At 41.4% G+C, this 24,706-nt stretch overlaps 1 protein-coding gene and 1 pseudogene across 5 annotated transcripts in view; both read left to right on the top strand.

Moving 5' to 3' along the window:
• The window catches only part of CYTH3 (cytohesin 3), a 113,825-nt gene that overhangs the window by 21,584 nt on the left and 67,535 nt on the right, over positions 1–24,706 (top strand). The window lies entirely within an intron of this gene.
• Positions 12,009–12,833, top strand: LOC144581523 (la-related protein 7 pseudogene; annotated as a pseudogene).

Genomic DNA, 24,706 nt, shown 5'->3' with positions numbered 1-24,706 from the left:
TATTTTTATTTTAACATTTGTTTTGGTGGCTAGGTGCAATCGCTCATGCCTGTAATTTCAGCACTTTGGGATGCCAAGGCAGGCAGATCACTTGAGGCCAGGAGTTCAAGACCAGCTTGGCCAACATAGTGAAACCCTGTCTCTACTAAAAATACAAAAAAATTAGCTGGGCATGGTGGTGCATGCCTGTAATCCCAGCTGCTTGGGAGGCTGAGGCACAAGAATTGCTTGAACTGAGGAGGCAGAGGTTGTAGTGAGCCAAGATCCTGCCAGTGCCCTCCAGCCTGGGCAACAGAGTAAGACTCTGTCTCAAAATTTAAAAATGTTTGGGTGACACTTTTTTAAAGAGTCTAGGCTCATTGCCTAATATCATTATTTGGATCTTGTAGACTAGATTGCATGTGTAAGCAGAAGAGATAAGTGCTTCAGTTTCTTTAATTTTTTCAATGTAAATATGTTAAAAATCATTTCGATTCAAGGTCAAAATGACATTCATTTTTCTTGTTCTTTGGTAAGTGTGGATTAAGTTGGTAACCAAAAGGAGTTACTAAATGGCTCAGATGTCAATGGAATATGTGTGTGGGTGAATTTGGAACAAGCATACACAGTGGTTTCTTAGACCCATACCCATCTGGAGGTAGTTATCTGGCTTAACATAGTAAGGATTTTATTTTAATATTGGCCATGGTTTTATAAAGAAATGAACTTAAGAACTGGAAAATTTAGTAAGACAAACTATATTTACATAATTCAAAAGAGACACTTTTTTGCTGTCAGATCCTTGGATGAAGAATGAACCTTAAATTTCCGCCGGGCGCGGTGGCTCAAGCCTGTAATCCCAGCACTTTGGGAGGCCGAGGCGGGTGGATCACGAGGTCAAGAGATCGAGACCATCCTGGTCAACATGGTGAAACCTCGTCTCTACTAAAAATACAAAAAATTAGCTGGGCATGGTGGCGCATGCCTGTAATCCCAACTATTCAGGAGGCTGAGGCAGGAGAATTGCCTGAACCCAGGAGGCGGAGGTTGCGGTGAGCCGAGATTGCGCCATTGCACTCCAGCCTGGGTAACAAAAGTGAAACTCCATCTCAAAAAAAAAAAAAAAGGAAGAAAAAGAAAAAAGAAAAATTTCTCAGGAATGCATCTTTTTCTTCTTCTCTCCCTTAACACTTTCCTATTGATTAAAAAAAACAAAAAAAAAACAGCTTTAGCTGCAGCTGAGACTAATACAGGATCCAGCTGTAGCTTTTTGTTGTTGTTGTTCATGTATCCGGTGATGGGCACAGCAAATTCATTGTATGAAAAGTCAATAAAGGAAAGGGCAGGGTGGGAAAAAAAATGACACTCCTCTAAAAGTATTCAAGAAATAGCAACAGGATCTAGGAGTCTCCCTTTCAGATGACTGATTTAAATTCCATTCTGAACTATTAATTTTGTTTGTGACTAGTCTAGAAGGCATTTTAATTTTCCCATTTAATTATCTGCAAACCATGTATCCAGAGAATATACGTGAGGCCGATACATTATTTTTGAGGCCAATACATTATTTTCCTTGGAGGCAAAAAATAGTAACGTGTGAGCACCCAGAGAACGAAACCCTCCTCTTGTAAAATAGGACAAAGATTCTTCAAAATACTGTTCATGTTGATGCTGGTATAGAGATAGCAGTAATCTGGGAAAGAAAACCAAGTTCTCTTAAATGTGTTCGGTACTCAAGTTTATATATTTACCATGCAGCAGATAAATTCAGAATCAGCAGCTCAATCAAATTCAATTCCACATTTACCTATCTGTTTCAGCATAATTTCTATGAAAGCTTTGCGTCTTCTGCTCTGTCTTATTAGGACCCAGTCCATATCACCACCCTGTAGCTGAAGATGAATTATGTGTTTTAAAATGGTTTTTATGATCAATGTAATGATCATAAGACTAGTGGTTTTCACATACTTGAGTGTCTCAGGAATTTTGTTTTTCTTTTTTTTCATGTTAAAGGGATCAGATTTCTCATATTTCTTGTAATTGTAGCCAGACGTCCTGTTTGGGGATTATTAAATACCAATACTGCCTGTGAAGAACTCATGCGATTCTGTGGTAACCATCTGAGTAATTCTTTGTAGATTTGATTTTATGCACAGGTTTCCTTGAAGTCCTGTACTCTATTTTTAGATGCTCTTCTTACATTTCCCTGGTTTAGAGCATCCGTCATAAATGTATTTATTATTCAGCACAAAAATATTGGTCAGTGTCTTAAGGCTGATTAAACTTTATGGAAATAATAAACTAGTGACACTTCAGTGGATGTATAAGCACTACTGAACAAGTTTAAGGTTGGAGAACTTTGTAGTACTTCACAGATTGCTGCTCTGTCTGTGCCAGCATGTATTTTGAAGAATCCTTTCCTATTTTACACTAAGAGGGTTTCGTCTCAGTGCTTCTGAAGCACGTGTCTGTTTTCTGCCTCCCACTGAAAGAAAGGCTTTTGTAGCCCTTCAAGAAGCTTCCTGCATGTCTCCCCTCCCTCTTTCCTGCCTCATTATTGCTCCTTTTTTAAAACAAACAAACTTAAGAATAGTCTGGTAGCTTTCTTCTCAGATTTATTTATTTATTCATTTTTGATACGGAGTCTTGCTCTGTTACCCAGGCTGGAGTGCAATGGCGTGATCTTGGCTCACTGCAACCTCCATCTCCTGGATTCATGTGATTCTCCTGCCTCAGCCTCCCAAGTAGCTGTGATTATAGGTGTCCGCCACCACGCCCAGCTAATTTTTGTATTTTTAGTAGAGATGGGGTTTCACCGTGTTGGCCAGGCTGGTCTTGAACTCCTGACCTCAGGTAATCCACCCATCTTGGCCTCCCAAAGTGCTGGTGCCCAGCTCTTCTCAGATTTATAAATGATTGGTTTGCTGCTCTGTGTTGTGGTAGAGACCCCTGTGCTCCGAAGTTATTTCTGATCCAGTGAAGTGTTACTGGAGTGAGAGACTGTGCACCTTCACTTTATTTGGTAATAAAGCACCTATTCTCTTTTTAGAAATCACTACACTCCACATATATAATAGTCACTCTTTTAAAGTGCACAATTGAGTGGCTTTTAATATATTCATTAAGTTGTGCAACCATCACCAACTATCTAATTCTAGAACATTTTTATCACCTCAGAAAGAACTTGGTCCCCATTAGCCATCATTCCCTCCTCTCCAACCCCTGGCAGTCACTCATTGACTTTTTGTTTCTAAGGACATGTCATGTAAATGGAATCATACAATATGTGGCCTTCTGTGTTTGGCATTTTTCACTCAGCAGGTTTATTCACGTTGTGGCATGAGTCACTTTCCCAGGTTCATCCGTGTCGCAGCTTGATTCAGTGTCAGTGCCTTTGCTTCTTCCTTGGGTGGAACTGAGACTTGGATTGGGTTTTAGTGTTGGGAGTGGTCAGAGAGGTTTTGTTCACCTCTCTCTCATGGTTGAATCTGTGGCTGTGTGCTATCTTAAAGGTTTTTAGGTTTGCTTGGGTTTTCTTCCTGTTGACAAAGGTTGCAGTTTATTTTAAGCCTTACTATTTGGAGAAGGACCAGATCAAATCCTTGCTGTAGGACTCCTTTTGTTTATAATCTCGTGAACAGTTGCATCTGGAGCAGAATCATGTTGTCTATAGAAAGTTTTTACTCTCTCTGAAGACCAATAATGGGTTTAAGAAACGGAATTTCCCAAGAGAGCCATACAGAAATCTTTTAATAGACGCTTGAAGAGTCTAATTCTCGGGAATTCTAGTGTGATCCCAGTGGTGGACATAGGACACCAAACTTCCATCCCCTGTTCACCCCAAAATCTCAACAAATGACAAGGAAGAAACTGTTAGGGGGCAGAAATGGGTAGTGGATGGTCAAAGCTTGCAGTCTTGTGTTTGTAAGATGAATAAATTCTGGAGACCTCTTGTACAGCCCTATGACTACAGTTAGAAATAATGTATGCTTCAAATTTGCAGAAAGTGATTTTAACTATTCTCACCACACAAGCACAAGAAACTATGCGAGGTGATGGGTATGTTAATCTTCTTGGCTGTGGTTGTCATTTCATAATGTCTCCTTAACTAAGACATTGAGATGTACACCTTGAATACCTTGAATACATCCAATTTTTAGTTGTTAATTGTACCTCAGTGTAGGTGGGAAAACAGAGCCTGAGAAGGGACCTTTAGCAGAGGACAGAGTATAATGCACTTTTGGAAAGAAACTAGAAATGGGACACCTATAAGCAGATAAAACCGAAGGAGGATTTAGAGTAAACAGGAGCAGCTTCTGGGCAGCCCTTTGTAGGGCTCTGCTCAGACTAGTTAGTGTTGGGGTTTGGGTTCTGTTGATGGGCATGGAAATTGTGCTGCAAACGGGGAGAATTCAAAGGCCCTCTGAAGCCACTGTGCTGGGAGTGTTTTCTGCATTTTCTCTGGCCTCCTCTCCTGTTCCGAGCAGTCTACAGCATTTTACCCTCAAACTAATTTTCTTTACAGAGATTAGATTACTTGCCTGGGGAGAATTGGAACTTCAGGGGTGTGTATCAACACCCCAAGTAATGCTTTTTAACATTTTTTGTTTGTTTTTTTTCTGTTTATGGGGCTTCTCCACTAAAGGGCCCTGTCTTTTCATCCCTAAGGGAAGCCCTTCAGTGGACAGGCTTTGCTCTCAGACAGAGAACATAATGAACCTTACTATTTGAGAGAATCTCGTGAAAAAAGTTACCTACAGACAACACCAAAGGAAGGCACACAGTAGCTTCATTTCATTTTTAAATGCTCACAGACAGCAAGGACCTCCAGATGGATGAAAAAACCCAACAGCATGAAGGAGAAAATTTAAAATAAAATTTCTATAGAAAGAGAGAAAGCTGACATCAAAAGAAATTAGAAGGTAGAAAAACACTGAAAAACGATCATTGGCAACTTCCAGGAAGATGTGACTTGGGCACTAGTGTTTGTCTAACTTCCTACCTCCCCTCCCTTGAATCACCAGATCCTGATGGAAGTGATTGAGAAAAAAAGACATGAAAAGCTGAATCATAGATAGTGGGATTAGGGCGAAGAAATACCAGGGTCTGACTCATCACTCTGTTTCCTGAGAACTCAGTGCAGAGTTGTGAGGAACGTAAAGAGATGTGATGTTGGCTGTGCTAATTTGGGAGAGCAGAGAGTGAGGGAGGCCTCATGATCCTGAATGGCTACGGGCAGCCAGGGTGGGCTTGTGCAGTAGCTATTGACAAGCAGCTGAACTGGGAAGCCAGAGGATACCTGTGGCTTCAACACATTCAAAACTACTAGAGCTTCTCCTGGGCACCACAGTCCTCCTCCTTGGTGCATTGGGTGGCATCCTACCCATCTGGAGTGGAAGCTAGGTCCAGACAGAGTTAGATGCAGAAATTAGAACACAAAAGCAACACAATAGGCTTATAGAGAAGGAGGCTCCCAGAGCTGATGTTCTCTTGAAGATGGGCCACATCTCTGAATAGGCAGTGCAGTTTATATATGCATCCTCCAGACTGTAAACTTAGAGTTGGGAAAAAAAAAACCCCACCAAACATTTAGCAGCATGAGGAGGGACAGCTATTTTTTTTTTTTTTTGGTTTGGGTTTGGTGGGCGCAGGGGGAATGGGTCTAAATACTATTGTTCAGAAATAAAGAATAAAACAATGTATTTCCAAAAGAAAAAAGGCGGGGATATATTTTTTGAGGCAAAGGAAAAGTTTAATTTTGAAAATAGTAATTACAGGAATGAGAAGTAAATTTCAGGTTGAATCTACTTTGTGCTGTTCTTAATAAAATTCAAGAAACACAAATAAGTGGTTGAAAGATGAGATAAAGCGACAGACCAAGCTGAAAACTAGGGCAGAGAGAATTATAAAAGAAGGCTGGGCATGCAAGCTTACGCCTGTGTTCCCAGAACTTAGGGAGGCCGAGGTGGGGGGGGAAAATCATTGGAGCCCAAGAGTTTAAGACCAGGAGTTCGAGACCAGCCTGGGCAATATGGTGAGATCCCTGTCTCTAAAAAAAAAATAAAAAAAAAAAAGCTAGGTGTGATGGTACATGCTGCACCTGTGGCCCCAGCTACTCAGAGGCTAAGGTGGGAGGATCACTTGACCCTAGAAGTTGTCAAGGCTGCAGTGAGCTATGATTATGGCACTGCACTCCAGCCTGGGTAACAGACCCTGTCTCAAAAATAAATAAAAATTATAAAGTGAAATGAGTGAGCTGAGAAAAAGAAACTATAATGATAGTAAATGCATTTGCAGATCATTTTTTTCCTTTTTTTGAGATGGCATCTTACTCTGTTGCCCAAGCCGGAGTGCAGTGGCAGGATCTTGGCTCACTGCAACCTCCACCTCCCTGGTTCAAGTGATTCTTCTGCCTCAGCTTCCTGAGTAGCTGGGACTACAGACACCCACCACCATGCCTGGCTAATTTTTTTTTGTATTTTTAGTAGAGACAAGGTTTCACCATATTGGCCAGACTGGTCTTGAACCCCTGACTTCGCAATCCACCCTTCTCAGCCTCCCAAAGTGCTGGGATTACCAGCCTAAGTCACCCTTCCTGGCTGCATTTGCAGAATTTTAAACTCCCTTAGGATTCATGAAGAGCAAAAGTTTACAGTATAGAAAGTTAAATTATTGCTGTGATCTGAATAAGTGTTGTTCCTGAAGAAGATACCAAAACAAATAGAACAGAAACAATAATCAAATTCAATGGGAAAGAGTGACTTTGAGCTGAAAAAAACACCAGCTGTTTCTGTATGTTCAAAGAGCTCCTTCTGCCTTAGATGAAATTAGTGGGAAGAGCAAGAAAGTACCCTGCAAACAGCTAGTTAGAAGCTGTGGAGAGGGTTATGTTAGGCTTTTCTATATAACATTGCCAGAAGGTAGTGTCGTGGAGCTGAGGCTAAGAGTTATAAAGGAAAAAAGGTTATAACTAAGAATTAAATAATCATACTAATTGTTGTTAACTTGTGAAGGCAGCAGAAAGATGTTCTCTGAGGATACAGAAGTTGGAGGTAGCACACTGCCTTTGGTGGAAGCTCACCCTGTATTTTTTAAGGAGTTACGTGAGTCAGTATGTTTTCTTATTGTTTAAAGCCATCAGCTTTTTCTGCTACCTGTACCTGAAATTTTTCTGTATGCCATCTGTAAATTTTTCTTAAAAAACAAAACTTGTTTGTAGATATAGTCTAACCAACTAAAAGATTGATTGAATAACTCAAGAATGGGGGACTGACATTGAATTGAAAACATTTAAACATAAATTTAAGTCAAATAATTATAAACTTGGTTACAGATGTTACAAATGAAAATTCAAATGTTGTAAATAATTATTGAAAGAGAAGATAATGTAATGGAAAAAGAAAAATCCCAGTTATTCAATAACAATGCCAACAATAATATAAATCTGGATCAGATTCACTAGTAGAATCTAGAAGTAGGTGGGGGCGGGGCAGGGACTGTTGGGAGAAAGGAAAAGCCCAGCCTTTAGTTTTTTACTGTTTTATTTTTGTTTTTGATAATTAGAATAATATAGGTAGTGGTGTGGTTTATAAAATATTTAAAGATAACAACTAGAAAATTCAAAGTAGGATGTACACATTCCACATCACACATCTACATGTATAAGGAGTTACAGATTCCTCACCAGAGGAAGAAGAAAACTAAATTTGATCACAGGATAAGGTCATGTCAGGCAAAAATTTTCTGGTATTTGGTTTTTTAAATTGCCTTTTAAAACTTACTTAGAATTTTTGTTTGGTATGGTAGCTCATGGCTATAATCCCAGGGCTTTGGGACTTGAGGCAGGAGGAACGCTTGAGGCAGGAGTTCGAGACCAGCCTGGGCAACAAAATGAGATCCTTGTCTCTTGGGAAAAAAAAAAGGCCAGATGTGGTGGCTCACGCCTGTAATCCCAGCACTTTGGGAATCTGAGGTAGGTGGATCACGAGGTCAGGAGATTCAGACCATCCTGGCTAACATGGTGAAACCCTGTCTCTACTAAAAATACAAAAAATTAGCCAGGTGTGGTGACATGCACCTATAGGCCCAGCTACTTGGGAGGTTGAGGCAAGAGAATTGCTTGAACCTAGGAGGCGGAGGTTGCAGTGAGCCAAGATGGAGCCACTGTACTCTAGTCTGGGCAACAGAGTGAGATGCCATCTCAAAAAAAAAAAAAAAAGAGTCAAGTGTGGATGGTGTGCTACTCAGGAGGCTGAGGCAGGACGATTACTTGAGCACAGGAGTTTGAGGCTGCAGTGAGTTATGATCATGCCTCTGCACTCCAGCCTGGGTGACAGAGGAAGATTGTGTCTCAAAAAAGTTTTTAAAAAATTAAAAAATTTAGAGGATAATTACCTATTTTGGCCCATGTTTTAGAAAATCTGTAAGACTCAAATGCCTTTTTTGGGGAGAGGGATAATGGGAGAGAATCAATTTGTGAATTGGTATTTGTTTAGAAACACAGATCATTTGTGATTCCTCCCCAAACTCTTTTTTTTTTTTTTAAATTACTTTGCTTTCCCCCACCTATCTCTCCCCCAATGCTTTGATCCAAGGCCTGTGCTCAGTTAGCTTTGTTACCGTTGCTGGGGGTCAGGTGGTAGAGCCACCTGGCCAGTCACAGGTGCATGCTACCTTTTCACAGGCCTGCTCCTCCACCCACAGAGACATAGGCCCAACCCACTGGGCTCTTTTCATCTTATCAAGTTGAGATGAGAAAAGCTCAGCCATTCGTTTTCTCATGCCTGGAGGTGAGAAGCCCTAATCTTTGCTGTCAATCTCTATTAATTTTTCAGGCCAGACTTAGGCATAGAGTTGCTGGCTTGACAAGTTTTGGGGAAGAAATAACAGTTTTTTGAGCGCCTTCAATTAAGCATGTGGCTAGGTTTGCATCTATTGATCACAACCACCTTGGGAGGCACAAGTTTTACCTCTCAGAGAACTGAAGGGACATGCTTAGGATACCCATGGAAAGCTGTGAAAGTTTCATTGTGGAACCCAGGTCTCTCTCACCTGGTTCTTTTTTTGTTCCCAGGCCTCTCTGCAGCCACACGATTGGTGGTGACCCTTGGTCCATTCTGGGGTACCAGCTAAGGAGCTGCCTAACTGGTGGCAGTGGGGTCTGGGAGGAGTTTGGGAGGCACTGGGTAGGATGGTGTTGATTGTAGTATAATAGGGAAGTCTTGTGACTGAAAGGATCTGGCTCAATCTTGAGCTCATCCCCTTTAGGCCTTCACTTGTTGGAAATGTTAATGATCCTGGACCTATGTAGAGTCTCCTAAGGCAGCCGCTCTACCCCATTTGTTCCCTTCTTTCGTGTTAAGGTATGTTCACAGTGGTATATGCAAGCCTATTCTGTCCCCTGTCCTACCTCTTAGAAATAATTATTAGTTTATTCTTTATCCTTACAATGCTTATTTATGCAATTATAAGATAAATGTAAATTCTTATCACTGCCTTCTCTTACATGTCAGCTTTTTCATGGAATATGTGGAGATCATTTCATTTTGCTACACAGAGCTGTTTCTCACCTTATTATTTTTTTAAGCTAATAGCTGTTATCATTGAGCTTTTTCTGTACTCTAGGCCTTGTTCTAGTGCTTTCTCTCCCTCCCCACTGCAACCCTACCACTTTTTTTTAAACAGCTCTATAGTATTCCGTTGTGCTAATGAATCAGTTTATTTATCCAGTACCTTATTGATGGTAACTTAGATTGTTTCTAATCTTTTGCTATTATATTGTAGAGAATAGCCTTGTGAATATGCCATTTTTTACACATTTATCTGAGAGAGAAATTTTCAGAAGTGAGATTCTTACACTAAAAGGAAAATGTGTTTAAAATGTTGGTAGACGTTATCAGACTTCCCTCCACACTCGCTATTTTTTACACCCGTCAACAATGTATGAGATTGCCTACTTCCCCACAGTTTTGTCAACAGGGATTCTGTCAAACTTTTGGATTTTTGCCACTCTTATGGGTCAGAAATGGTATTTCTCTTTAGTTTTCATTTGCCCTTCTCTGGTTATATGCCCATTTATCTGTTGGGTTGTTAGTCTTTTTCAAATTCTCGAAGGTCTTTGCGTAGTAGGGGGATTAGTTCCCATGGATTGCAAATGTTATCTCCCAGTTTACCATTTCTCTTTTGATGTTTTGGTTTGCTTGTTTTGTTTTTGTTTTTGTCATGCAGAAGATCGTGTGTGTGTGTATGTGCGCGCGCACGCTTAATGCAACCAAATGTATTTCTTTTTTTCACACCTAAATTATGAGTCATACTTAGAAAGGAAGGCTATTCCAAGATTATAAAGGAATTTGCCCATGTTGTCTGTTTTCTTCCTGCATTTCTGTGGTTTCATATTCTGCATTTAAATCTTTGAATTGTTTGGAGTTTGTTCTGATGTATGATGTGAGGTATAGATACAGCTTTAATTTTCTTTCCCTAAAAGGCTGCATTGTACCAACACCAGTTATTAAAAAGTTCATCTTTACCCTGCTACTTTTATCATATACTAAATTACCATCTGAGTCTTTCTAGATTTACTGTTCTGTTTCATTCTGTCTATGCCAGTATATGCCAGTATAACATGGGTTTACTTATTGAGACCATGGTATTTTAGTATCAGGGTTAATCTCCACTCCCCACCTCGTTATTCTTTCTTTTCAGAGTTTTCCTGGTTATTCTTGCTTGTTTTTTCTTGTGATCTTTAGAATCTGCTCATCAACAGAAAAGAAACAGCTTCTGATCATTCTCTTTTTTTGGAGGGGAGATGGAGTCTTACTCTATCGCCTAGGCTGGAGTGCAGTGGCATGATCTCAGCTCACTGCAACCTCCACATCCCCGGCTCAAGCGATTTTCCTACCTCAGCCTCCTGAGTAGCTGGGATTACAGGCAGGTGCCACCGTGCCTGGTTAATTTTTATATTTTTAGCAGAGATGGGGTTTCACCATATTGGCCAGGCTCCTCTGGAATTCCTGACCTCAGGCAGGTGATCCACCTGGCTCAGCCTCCCAAGGTGTTGGGATCACAGGCATGAGCTACCTTGTCCAGCCTCTGATTTCATTCTGATTGCGTTAAATTTATAAATTAACTAAGAAAACGTATCTTTATGATGTTGCAGTTTCTGATTACATTAAATTTATAAATTAGAAAGTAGATCTTTATGACATTGTAGTTTTCTTTCCAAGAACATGATATGCCTTCTTATTTGTTCAAGTCTGTTGTATCATTCAAGTGTGTTAAAGTTTTCCTTCTACTTATATAAGTTTTATATACTTATTAAATTTATTTTGGATATTTGGTATTTTATTGTTATCATAAATGAAGTCTTCTTTTCCACTTTATTGTCTAGTTATTTGAATTTATGAAAGCTATTGATTTCTGCATATTAATTTTATATCTTATTTGCTTAGCAAATTATCTTACTGTTTTTAGAAACATAGTTTTTCATTTGGTGCTCTTGGATTTTTCCACTTAAACAGTCATTCTTTGGCAAGTGATAACTTTATCTCTTCTTTTCTAATTTTTCTTTTGATTTTAGTCTCTTGTCCAGTTGCATTGGCCAGTGCATTCTGTTTTGAAAATTCACTTGGGCCTGCCTGTAGTCCCAGCTACTCAGGAGGCTAAGGTGAGAGGATCGCTTGAGCCCAGGAGTTATGGGGCTGTAGTGTGCTATGTCCATTGGGTGTCTGCACTAAGTTCAGCATCAATATGGTGACCTCCCAGGAGTGAGGGACTACCAGGTTGCCTAAAGAGGGGTAAAAGGGCCCAGGTCGGAAATGGAGCAGGTCAAAACTCCTGTGCTGATCAGTAGTGGGATCACGCCTGTGAATAGCCACTGCACTCCAGCCTGGGCAACATAGCAAGACCCTGTCTCTTAAAAAAAAAAAATGTTCACTTGGGCCCTCCATGTGGAGATGTAGGTTTGGCGTTTAGAAGAGATAATAAGGCTAGACATCGATTTTGGTTGTCATTAACTTAAAGATGGTGGTTGAAACACTTATGAGAACTTATGTTGGTTAAAGGGGAGAGGTCAGAGCTGGGGGTGGAGACTGGGAAGGAAGAGCTGCTTCTCTCTTGCCTTTCTCTCTTCCCTTCCTTCCCCTCCCTTCTCAACAAGTATAGAGGTTGTCTTGATAAAGTATAAAAGTTGCCAGGAGTCAGAAATGGAAACAGACAGTGGAGTACCTCAAAAGACTGAAATAAAAAATGAAAAAAGTAAAGCCAGCAGAAGAGTGTCACACCCAGGAGAAAGTTAATGCATCAGGACCACAGTTCATGAGTGGAGTGATTGTGAAGATCATTAATCATTAGCACAGAGCCTCTACCTGGCAGGAAACAAGTCCGGGATACTTTGGCAGCAATCTCAGAAGTTCTTTATGTTGATTTGCTAGAAGGAGATACAGAATGCCATGCTAGATTTAAACTCCTGAGGATGGGATGCTCAAGCAGTAATAAATGCATATGCAGAAATTAACAAGAAACACTGCTGGAAACTTGAGAATTCTTTCTGGTGATCACCAACAAAGATATTGGCAGAAGATTTTGGTTGATAGGCAAAACTTAATCAGCCTCTGGAAAAGAAAAGAGGCACTGTAAAGTTAATTACCAAAGCTGAAAAGATTAGACTGGCAAAGACTCAACAAGCAAGTAAATACATTAGATTTTCTGAATATGACTGAAAAAATGTTTACCTCTTAATACTTCACTAGATACTTGAGCTGTTCTTGGGATATTCACTTTTATTATGGTAGCACTGCATAATGAATGTTTTTTAAATTAAAAGAAATACCTTTATTCCTCAACTTGTAAATAAGACTTTTTTCTTAAGACAAATACATTATATACCACAATTTTTTTCTTAAACATTGTATTTGTTGAAATTATCTTAGATGTTGATGTCAGGTGATTTAGTAAATAAATGTGTTTTGAACATTACTTGGAAATGTGCTGATTTTGTTTTTATATTGTAAAAACAAAACATTGCAAAAATAACACTACATGAATATATATAAAGTTTAGAAAAATGTTTAACAGCGACCTCTCACTGTACTTAGTAGTTGCAATGCCTTCAATACCTTTTCATGTTGATTTACAGACATGTTTAATATTTCATTGTATTCATTCCACTTTGCTTATCTGAGCTTCCATTGAACAACAGACCATATGAATTATGTCTAATTAAAATGTTAAATTAAAAAAAAAAGTATAAAGGTTGCCCTGTCACCCAGGCAGGAGTACAGTGTTGTGATCATAGCTCACTGCAGTCTCCCAACTCCTAGCTCAACTGATATTTGCACTTCAGCCTCCCAGGCAGCTGGGACTACAGGCATGCACCACCACACCTTGCTAATTTTTGTGTTTTTTGTAGAGATGGGTTTTCCCATGTTGGCCAGGCTGGTCTTGACCTCCTGGTCTTGAGCAGCCAGTGCACCTTGGCCTCCCAAAGTGCTGGGATTCCAGGATTACACTGTGCCTGGCTTTTTTTTTTTTAAACCTGGAGTTCTGATTTCCAATCTTTTTCCCTTTTAAATAGATTTTATTTTTGAAGCAGATTTAGGTTCACAGCAAAATTGAGCAGAAAATAAAGAGCTCTCATATATTCCCTGCTCCTACATGCACAGTCTCCCCCAACTATCCACACTCCTCACCACAGTGGTCCATTTGTTACAATCAATGAATCTACATTGACATGTCATTGTCACTTGGAGTTTCCATTATGGTTCGCTTTTGGTTATGGTACATTCTGTAGGTTTGGGCAAATGTATAAGATGTAATGATGTGTACCCACCATTATAGTATCATCCAGAACAGGTTCACTGAAAGGCTTTTTAAAAAAAATTTACTTCTGCTTACTCAATATGCCTACCCGTTTGTATAGGTTATTTACATGATCTGTAATGTATTTACTACACATACGGCTTAGTATACTTTACTAAGCATAGTACTTTCATTAGTCTTTATTGAACTTCATCTTGTTTGTTAGCCGTCTTTTCTTTAATCTTTCAGTACTTATTTCTCTGTCCTTTTGTTCTTTTTAAAGGAGTAAATCATTTCCTTTAGTAGAAATTGTTTCAACAGTTACCTATAGGGAAGAATTGTGCTTTAGGGTTGTTACTTTTGATTACAAATGAATGAATTAAATAGATACTAAGATTCACAATTTAAAAGAATTTATCGAAGTGAATTTAAAAAGCAATTCGAAAGAACACATCTAACTCTTAAAATATTAATAGTTCATTCTTATTCTGGTTAGAATATGTTCTGTGGTCATTTTCCTGGATTAGAATAGTAACCAACCTCTAAGGAGATTTGATGAAGTATAAAGATTATTTAGGATATTTAAAATGTATTTTCTTCTATAAATTAGAATGTTACAATGAGTGGAGACTCTGGTATCTTTACCTATAGCTGACTCTGTAATCATTGCATAACATCTCTGCCAAACTGATTTGCAGGTTGGATTCTAGCATTATAGGATGAATTACTTGCCAAGTGTTTCTCAGCCTTGGGTTTGCCACTGTTGCGATCCTTGGAAGTTGGCTGACTTTTGAGACTTACAGCAAGAGAGTAAAGATACATTTAGTAGTAAAGTTTCTGTGTATTGCTTGGACATGTACATGGAACCTAGTAATTGGCAGTAATACTGTTGGAAACAAACATTGCATGTGTGGTGTTTTTTCTTTTTTGAGACAGAGTTTCACTCTGTCACACAGGCTGGAGTGCAGTGGCTCACTCCAACCTTCTACCTCCTGGGTTCAAGCGATTCTCCTGCCTCAACCTCCTGAGTAGCTGGGATTACAGGCATGTACTACCACACCCGGCTAATTTTTGTATTTTTAGTAGAGACAGGGTTTCAACATGTTGGTCAGGTTGGTCTCGTACTCTTGACTTCGTGATCTGCCTGCCTCAGCCTCCCAAGGTGCTGGGATTGCAGGTGTGAGCCACTGTGCCTGGCCACATGTGTGTTTTTTAATAGAAATCAGAGAATAGGATGGGAAAACTTGGGTGCTTCCTTCTTTGTGACTCATTTCGTCAATGTAGTGGATTTTTTCCTCAGTCTTTTATCAGTGGAATGTGTGCTGTCCTCTGAAAACTAACATTAGCTCTGACTACATAGTTCCCCAGGCAACTGTTCCCTGTGACAGTGTTGTTGCACTTGTGCCTCCAGTGCCTAACAGAACAACAGTTCTAGTCTAAAAGTGGATTGAGAAGACAGTTTGTGTAGAGATCGCTCTGGGAGAGCTGAAGCAACGCCTGCCAAGGTGTTGATGGTAGGAGCAGCTCCTGCTCTAAGTGATGTCTCCTTTGATCAGGACTTCTCTGAGCTGCTTCTCTTAACAGCTACTCCTTTGCTTTGACATGGGCCTGTGAGCTGTTGTGTGAAAAAATACATTTCACCAAAAACTCAGAAGACCTCAGATCTAGGCCTATTGACCGTGAGAGCCTTTGTAGAACATTACTTGGGAAATTTGTCAATTTTGAAAATTTCTTCGAAACACTGCTTTGTATGTAACAGGTACACTGTCAAAAATGGACACTTGGCCGGGTGCAGTGGCTCATGCATGTAATCGCAGCACTTCGGGAGACCAAGGCAGGTGTATCACTTGAGGTGAGAGTTCAAGACCAGCCTGGCCAACATGCTGAAACTCTGTCTGTAGAAAAAATACAAAAAATTAGCTGAGTATGATGACATGCGCCTGTAATCCCAGTTGCTCAGGATGCTGAAGCAGGAGAAATGCTTGAACCCAGGAGGTGGAGGTTTCAGTAAGCTGAGATTGTGCCACTATACTCCAGCCTGGGCAACAGAGCGAGACTTCGTCTCAAAAAAAGAAGACTTAATTATAAGAAATAGTTATTTTCAGGCCAGGCACAATGGCTCATACCTGTAATCCCTGCTTTTGGAGGCCAAGGTGGGAGGATTCCTTGAGCCCAGGAGTTCAAGACCAGCCTAGGCAACATAGCAACACCCTGTCTGTACAAAAAATGAAAAAAAGTCAGGCATAGTACATGCCTGTGGTCCCAGCTACTCAGGAGGATGAGGTAGGAGGTTTGTTTGAGCCCAGAAGGTCAAAGCTGCAGTGAACTGAGATTGTACCACTGTACTCCAACAGTCTGGGGAGGGAGGGGGAAGAAAGGGTTATTTGCTGTTAATATATTTTATGTATTAACATTTCTAAAACCCTTGTCTGTGTCTACATGATATAGTTTAAGATTCCTCAGCTGTCTTCATACTTTAGGATGTAATCCTAGAGTAGTTAGTTTAGTACCAGGTAGTCAGGTTTGCTGAAGATCTTAGTTGTTGGAGGGATATAGGTATATGACTTCCTGAATTGGCTAGGCTGGTTTAATTTTTAAGCAACGGGGAATCCTGGGTGAAGAAATGTAGATAAAAACATTTGAAAATAATTTCTTTACAGCAATAGATTTGGAGCTACTGACCTGTACTGATTCTACTTGTTTTGATAGGGGGAGACTTTTTTCTTTTGGGTAGTATAGGGTTGTGGAGAGGAGAACACAAATCTTCACATTTGAAAGGGGCTTCTATCTCTAACGGCTGTATAATTTGATCTCTAGACTTGAAAAAGTTGTGTAAATGAGTGGCAAGATACTACCAGCTGTTGTATTGCTTTACTCACATGTGGCATTTTGTATTTTTTATTTCAGCATAGTATCTAATGACTCTTATGTATAAGAAATAACCCGTGGTAGGTTTCTGAGAATTACAGAGTTAGGAAAGACCTAGTGGCCGCTCTTAGGGAGCTTCATGAGGGTGCTTTGGAAATAACTGGCTGAGATCTGCTGCATGATCTAGCAAGCACTAAGCAGTTCTTTTTTTTTTTTTTCCTGAGTTAGCATCTCACTCTGTCTCCCATGTTGGAGTGCAGTGGTGCAATTTCGGCTTATTGCAACCTCTGCCAGTTTCAAGCAATTCTCCTACCTCAGCCTCCTGAGTAGCTGGGATTACAGGCATATACCACAGCACCCAGATAATTTTTGTATTTTTAGTAGCGATGGGGTTTCAGCATGTTGGCCAGGCTGGTCTTGAACTCCTGACCTCAAATGATGCACTCACCTTGGGCTCCCAAAGTGCTGGGATTATAGGTGTGAGCCACTGTGCCCAGCGTACTAATCAGTTCTGACTGCAGGGCTCAATGGGGTGCTGGGAAAGGTGGTCATCCACCTTTAAACAATGAGCGACAGGCATTCTGTGAGGAGGAAATATACATGTGCATGGCAGGAGGAGCATGATGTTCTTGGGGAATGAGTCATGGGTGGAACATGAAATTGGGAACATCATTTAGGACCAGATCTGAGGCACTTAAGTGAGGGGTCGGAGGCTCTCATTCTTTTGGTACTTAGCTGGGGAAGAACTATTGATAACGGAATGACTTTCTTTACCATCTTGGGCCACGTCTTGTATTTTTGTTATTACTATTATTTTTGAGACATGACTTCCTTTACCATCTTGGGCCATGTCTCGTGTTTTTGTTATTTCTGTTATTTTTGAGACAGAGTCTTGCTCTGTTGCCCAGGCTAGAGTGCAGTAGTGCAATCTTGGCTCACTGCAACCTCTGCATCACCGGTTTAAGCGATTCTCCTGCCTCAGCCTCCCAAGTAGCTGAGACTACAAGCACCCACCACCACGACTGGCTAATTTTTGTATTTTAGTAGAGACAGGGTTTCATGGTGTTGCCCAGGCTGTTTGTGAACTCCTGAGCTCAGGCAATCCACCTGCCTTGGCCTCCCAAAGCGCTGGGATTACAGGCATGAGCCACTGCACCCAGCCTTTTGTTACTATTTTTAACAAATTGCTCAAGCTCTCTTGTTATCAATTAGCAGGAAGTCCAATGTCCCCTTCAGGGTGACTTTTCTTGACCTACAATTGTCCTGTAGAGCTGCAAGGATTCATCATGTTCAAAGGGGTTAGTCCTACTGTGTGGTGGGAGAGCTGGAGGGCCCTATAGCTCCTTCAGCTTGCTCTCATGCACCCAGCTCTTATTCCCTAAGCATAGCTGTGTGACAGGTCACTGCGTCCCCAGGGGCTTCCAGTCATAGGTGTCAGTTGTCCTGAGACCAGCTCTCTTCATGAGCATCCAGACCTTGGTGTTGAGCCTGAGTCACCCTCCCATGGTGACTTCCTCTGTGGGGCTTTTGATGTCCTTGCCTACAGCAGACCTCAGTTGGGGTCATCAGTACATTTTTGAACTTCTAATGGGAAGGATTGAGGGGGTTTCTCCTTTTCCTCCAGTAGGCTCCGTGGCTCAGATGCAGAATTGGCCAGTGAGTTTTGAATTCTCGGGAAGACAATCATTGGTCAGAATCTAGAAGATACTTCTTTTTCCGGGGCAGTAGGTTCCTCCTTCCCTGATCCTTGCATAATTAAGGGAGGGCCACGCCAGAACCCTCCCTTGTTAACAGGTGTCTCCAGTGGCCTCTAACACATGGGAAGGTCCCCCTCACAAGGCTCCTGCTGCACTGGATAAAGGTTACTTGGTAGTTGATCAGCTCTGCAATTTAGAAAGATGATGATACGATGTCATAATGGACTGAATGTTAATGTACCCCAAAACTCCTGTTGAAATCCTAGCCATGAGGAGATGGTACTAGGAGGTGGGGCCTTTGTAGGTGATTAGCTCATGAATGAGATCCTTATACAAGAGGCCCCAGACAGCTACCGTACCCCTTCTACCCTGTGAGGACACAGAGAAAAGGCTGCTGTGAAAGAACCAGAAAGCAGCCCTTATCACACACCAAACCTGCTGTACCTTGATCTTGAACTCCCCAGCCCCTAGAACTGTAAGAAATAGATTTCTGTTTACAAGCCAGCTAGTCTTCCACATTTTGTTACAGCAGCTCAAACTGACTGGTTATAAAATAGGACTGGTGATAACGTCCTGAAACAGGGTAGGCACTGGGACTATGATGAAGAGACAGATTTACTGTTTTAAACAAAGCAAAAACTTGTTATGAAGGTAAAATTGGCAGGATTTGGTGATCTCTTAAATATAGGTCAAAGCCAGAGCTTGTCTAACTTGGTAGACAGTAAAGACTTGAAGGCATGGAGTAGGAGACACTGTGTGTACAGGATGAGGTAATGAATTATTTTTTGGACACACTACTATATCTGCAGTCCTGTTGGAGATGTCTAGCTGGCATTGATTATACTGGTATGCTGAAAACCTCGGTGCTAGTTGAAGTTACGAAAGCACTGAAATAAGAGAAAGTTTAGAATGAGAAAGGTAGATGACTGGAATGAAGCCTAGGGAGCAGCAGTATTTAAGGAGCTTGGGAAAAAGAGGAATCCTGGGATACCAGGAGGCTGAGAGAGAATGGACTGTAGAGCTAAGAGAGTGGAAGTGGTAGAGAGTGGTTTCAAGTGAGCCAAGGGGCAGAGGGCTGCAGGGAGGTAGGAGTTGCCAAATACTATGGCTAAGAGGCTGGCACCCGAAGTGGACATACAGTCGAGACTCCTAATTGCAAATCACAGAAAATGACTGGCTAATTTAAGTGTATAAGGAAATCATTGGAAGGGTGTGGGGGAAGTTACAGAACCTACAGGAAGTGTAGAGAGCCACTCCCAGAAAATTGACCATAGATGAGGGAAGCAGGTCAGTCAGAACCACAGCCACAGCCATCACCACACAGTCTGACTGAGGTTGCCCATTGGCTGCTGCTATAGCCACCATTGCTACAGTTCTGGCTGTTGCTGGCACTGGCAAAATGATTTCCAAATTGCCCGTTTCTTGTCACACTCTTTTTGGTCTGAGCCCTGGGCAGAAACTTGGGCTTCTGTGATTGGGCAGGTTTACAGCAGGAGGGTGCAGGGAGAACCAGGGCCTGGCTCTTTTGCTTCTGTGGTGGCAAGTAATACAACAGTACCGGCCATGTGATCCACCTTCCACAGTGCTCTTGGTGGCCTTAGCAGAAGCAGGGGAATAGCAGTTGGGAGAATAAATGGAGAATAGGAAGTCAGAGTGCCAGGTAGAGTATCCCCAAGGCCAGCAGTCAGAGCCAGAACTTGCTTAATCTAAGAGTGTGTCCCTGGGTGCTTCCTGTTGCAACTCCTAAGGCCACCTTGAGTCTGGCTGTGGTACTCCCAAGATTGGAACACCAATTAGCCTGGTGGTTTGTTTCATTAATAACCAGAATTGTGCATATGTCTGGAATGAGTTTAAGTGTAGTTACATTTATCAAGGAGTGGGGATTGGCAGTGGGTCTAGTGGAAGGTAAAAGGTAAGACGGCCATTGAAAAAAGGTATCTTGTTGCTGATCTGGGAGGGAAGCAAAGTCTTGAGGGTGCAGAGAGATCAGGAAAAGAGGCAAATTTAAAACTCAGGTGCAGGTGGGGGCAAGAAAGCAGAACAGGTAGATTGTTGCAGGTTATGGCCAGAGAAGAACTTTAGGATTAGAGAATTTGGAAGAGTGCCTTGTCAGCTTTTCAAGACTACAATGAGGTACCCTCAAAGAGTTTATGCGTGAGGGGAAATTGATTCCATCCTTACGATTACAGACAGTAAAATCCACACTTTAAAACCAGTACAGTCTCTCCTTCTTGGAAGAAAATGGCTGGCTGCCTGTGCACTAAGACAGAGACAAGGAAAGAATGTGCCATCTTGGGGGATGTCAGCTGAAAGAAAGGATTGGCCCAGAGGTGAGACAGAACTGTAGCACAGCCTCGGGAGGTCAGGTTCGTTGGAGAGCCTGTCCTGACAGTGAAGATTCAGGTGGTGGTAGCAGGGTGCCTGAGGCTGGGGTCCGGATGCCTTTAAACCATTATTTGAGCGTCTGTCCTTTGGTTTGATCATGTGCTCACATGGCAATTTTCTAATTCTAAATGGGCTCCTTACTTGGGAGATAGTGATCATGTTAATTTCTAGGAATCTTTTACTTGTGATAAGTTTATATTTGTCTCTATGAATTGATCAATTAGTATTGAGAGAATGCAGTACACTATAGGCCCAAAGACTCAAATTTGTTTGGTAGTTGTTATTTCTTATTGTTAATTTATACGTGGGCACACTGATTGGATACATACGTTTCTTGAGTGTGCTTAATGTGTGTGTACCTGAGAGGTGGGTCTGTTCCTGGCATGTAAACTAATCCTGGAGATGAGCACCGCTGGGCGAGGCTTCCTGGGAGACACCCTTGCCTCACCACCCTGTGGAGACTGAGACACCTGTCTTCATGTCACCTGAGCTGTGAGCAGGCAGGTTCTGCCTTCCTGTAGAGCTCTTTGGAGTCTTCGTGCTCACTATTTCCTTTGCTCAGGAGGCTCTTCTCTTAGTCCCTACTCTTTGTCTGGCCACCTCCTGCTCCTCCTCCAGGTCCCTTTTCCCTTTTCTCTCTCATAGAGTTTATCAGTGTTTTGAAATTATATGTTTGAGTGTTAAGTGCTGTGTTCCCTACTAAACAGAAAGCGTGAGGAGGGCAGAAGCCCTCTGCCCATGCCCACTCAGGCATCATCTGACTGCAGACAATTGTCTGGAGAGAGCAGGCAGGCAGTAGTGTTTGATGAAGTCTAAGGCATGGGTTGGTACAGATGAGAGGGGAAAAGGCCTGGGTAACTCAGGGAGCCATGAGACTGGGATGACTCGGGGGAAAGCAAAGGCACAGTGGGAAGTCTGTGAGAGCAGCTGTGTGTGGAGCCACAAAATCACTGATTTCAAGATGAAAGTGGCATTATTAGGCCGGGCGCGGTGGCTCATGCCTGGAATCCAAGCACTTTGGAGGCCAAGGTGGGCGGATCACCTGAGGTCAGGAGTTCAAGACCAGCCTGACCAACATGGTAAAAGCCCGTCTTAAAAAAAAAAAAAGTGGCATTGTTGACTTTTTTTCTGAGATTGTGAAAGTACAGGCTCCTAAAAAAATTATAGAAAATTACAAAAAAAAAAATAAACACTACCTATAATTCTGTTTTCAACCTTTGGTTTGTATAATTTTTTTTCAAAATACAGAATTTTATGTACTTAGGGTGTTGTACCCATTTCTTTCATTCACTGTTATGTTGTAGACTTCCTTTCATGTCAGTAAAGGTTTTACATTGTCGTTAAATGGCTGCATTGTATTCTGTTACATGAAACTTGCTGTGTCCAGTATTGTGGATGCTTAGATCTCTTACGGTTTTTCACCATGTTTACCCTACTGTGATGATCATTCTTCATGATGCATTTCAGACCCTTAAGACACACAGAATTTTAAGTTTGGTGGCCAGTAGAGTAAGTAGAATGAGAATTAGAATTCCAAGTTTTTATTTTTGACTAGTTTTGTCTCTTTGGGATTTGTATTGGTTATTCCATACAGCTCAAGTTCCCTTTTCTCCCCAGTAGAACGGGAATAGGTATTTTAACTTGAGGTGCTGAGACTCTGCTTTATGGAGATACTCCTTGTAAGTTTCCAGTTGAAGCACTGATGTTAGTAGTTAATATAATCAGAACAATAATAGCAACAATAATAGTTACATGCTTCACTTTCCATTTGGACTCAGTTTGTAATTCTCATAGCCACCCTTGAGATAGGTTCTTTTTTTATTATTTTATTTTTTATTTTTATTTATTTATTTTTGAGATGGAGTTTCACTGCTGCCCAGGCTGGAGTGCAGTGGCACAATCTCGGGCTCATTGTAACCTTTGCCTTTTGGGATTAAGAGATTGTCCTACCTCAGCCTCCTTAGTAGCTGAGATTACAGGTCTGCTTTACCACACCTGGTTGACTTTGTATTTTTAGTAGAGACAGGGTTTCACCATGTTGGCTAGGCTGGTCTGGAACTCCTGACCTCAGGTGTGAGCCACCAAGCAAGGCTGAGATAATTCTTTTTTTTTTTTTTTTTTTTTGACAGAGTCTCTGTCACCCAGGCTGGAGTACAGCGGCATGCTCTCTGCTCACTACAAACTCCGCCTCCCAGGTTCAAGTAACTCTCCTGCCTCAGCTTCCCAAGTAGCTGGGATTACAGGCACCTGCCACCATGCCCGGCTAGTTTTTGTATTTTAAGTTGAGACAGGGTTTCACCATGTTGGCCAGGCTGCTCTTGAACTCCTGACCTCAGGTGATCCACCCATCTTGGCCTCCCAAAGTGCTGGGATTACAGGCATGAGCTACCTGCCCAGCCCTGAGAAAGTTCTATAAGCCCTACTTGCCCATGGGAAACTAAGGCTTAAGCAGATCAGGTAACTGGCACAGGTTTGTAAGGGTGGAGTGGAGTGGTGGACCCACTGTTGCTTGTTCCTGAAGTCTGCTGTAGTAAGCACGCTTTCTTCATTCCGTATGTCTCATAGGAAGATGAGCACACCTGATAGTAGCGAGGTATAATTTCTTTATAAGGTTAAAGAGACTGTGTTTTTAAAGTAGAAACAAATGTTTTGTCATTATTCAGACATACATAAAATTAGGTGTAATTGCTCTTCTTTCTTGGGCTATAGAGGAGTAGCAGATGAAGAGAAGCAAGTAAGAGGATGCTGGCATTCTGGCCAACTTTGATAAAGACATGGTTCCTCTTTAGGTCCTCTGCCCTTTATTTGGCTGATTCAGGTTTTACCTTCTGTTCCACTGTTTTATTCTGTTGCTAGACAGCTGTTAAACATCTGTTCTCTGTGCGCAGAGAGTGTGTGGTTGTTTTTCTGTGCCTACACAGTGGCTTTCTGTATCCTGTTTGTATGTGCCCTAGGAGTCTTCAGAACGAAGGGGCTTAGATAGCGATTTCACAATGCTTTATGTTTTTCTTTTGACTGCATCCTCAATAACTCACTAATTACCAATAAAAATGTCTAACAAAATTAGATATTTTTTCCTACCAGAGGGATAAAGGAAAAGAAGATAAGATTAAGTGGAAGGAAGAAATCTATTGAAAAAAAGGAAAGATTTTACATTCTTAAAAACACAGCTGTGTTCTTGAGTGTGAGGGAATCCTTTTGTGGATCTGGTCTGTGGGAGGGGTTGATAGAAAGTGTGGGAGGACCCTGCTCTGAGCGGGAGGCAGCCCGGATTTCCAGAAGCGAAATGTTAAAGTTGAGCATGGTTTGGATGCAGATAAGAAGTTCTTTTGCTTCCTCCACTTGCGTTAAAATGGTTCATTTTTTTGTTTTTAAGGTCATTTGGGGGGAATTTCTTTGCTTCTAGCCTGGATCTCTCAGTGTGGCCTGACCCCTGAATCCTACCCTCCCACACAACTTGAGAACGTCTTTTCTCACAAAGACTTCTTTCCAACCCCTCCCCTCCCCCCAGAAGACTCCATATTTGGAACCGAGTATTCTGAACAGAGCCCTGGCCAGGGGGCATATTACATATGTTCTTCTGTCCCATGTACATGGAAAAGTATAAGCTTTAAAGCAAATGTATATAAAAAATGGAAAATGTTCCTCTAAGCCAGGGACACACGATTTTCTTTTATGAATGTGCTGTACTTATGTGATTCATTCTCTTTAACTTGCCTCTTTGAAACTGGGAAAAAGGTGACCGGAAATGGCTAGAGGTAATGAAAGGGAATAGAGAATCAAGAAAATAATTTCTTTGACCATTCTTTTGTAAGCCTTGGGTTACTAGAGTTAAATACTTAAATAAGTACATAAAATAAGGGAAAGCTTCCCATTTCCACATTCATTATTAACAAACACTTTTTAAATTGGAGAACCTGAATTAGCGTGAACCCCAGCAATTATCTGGTTGTTGCTGAAATCTAGCCCACCTGCCATATTTT

This window comes from Callithrix jacchus, chromosome 2 (assembly GCF_049354715.1).
Source record: "Callithrix jacchus isolate 240 chromosome 2, calJac240_pri, whole genome shotgun sequence".
In the NCBI taxonomy this organism is placed as follows: Eukaryota; Metazoa; Chordata; class Mammalia; order Primates; family Cebidae; genus Callithrix; species Callithrix jacchus.
This window is presented reverse-complemented; position numbering and strand designations above follow the sequence as displayed.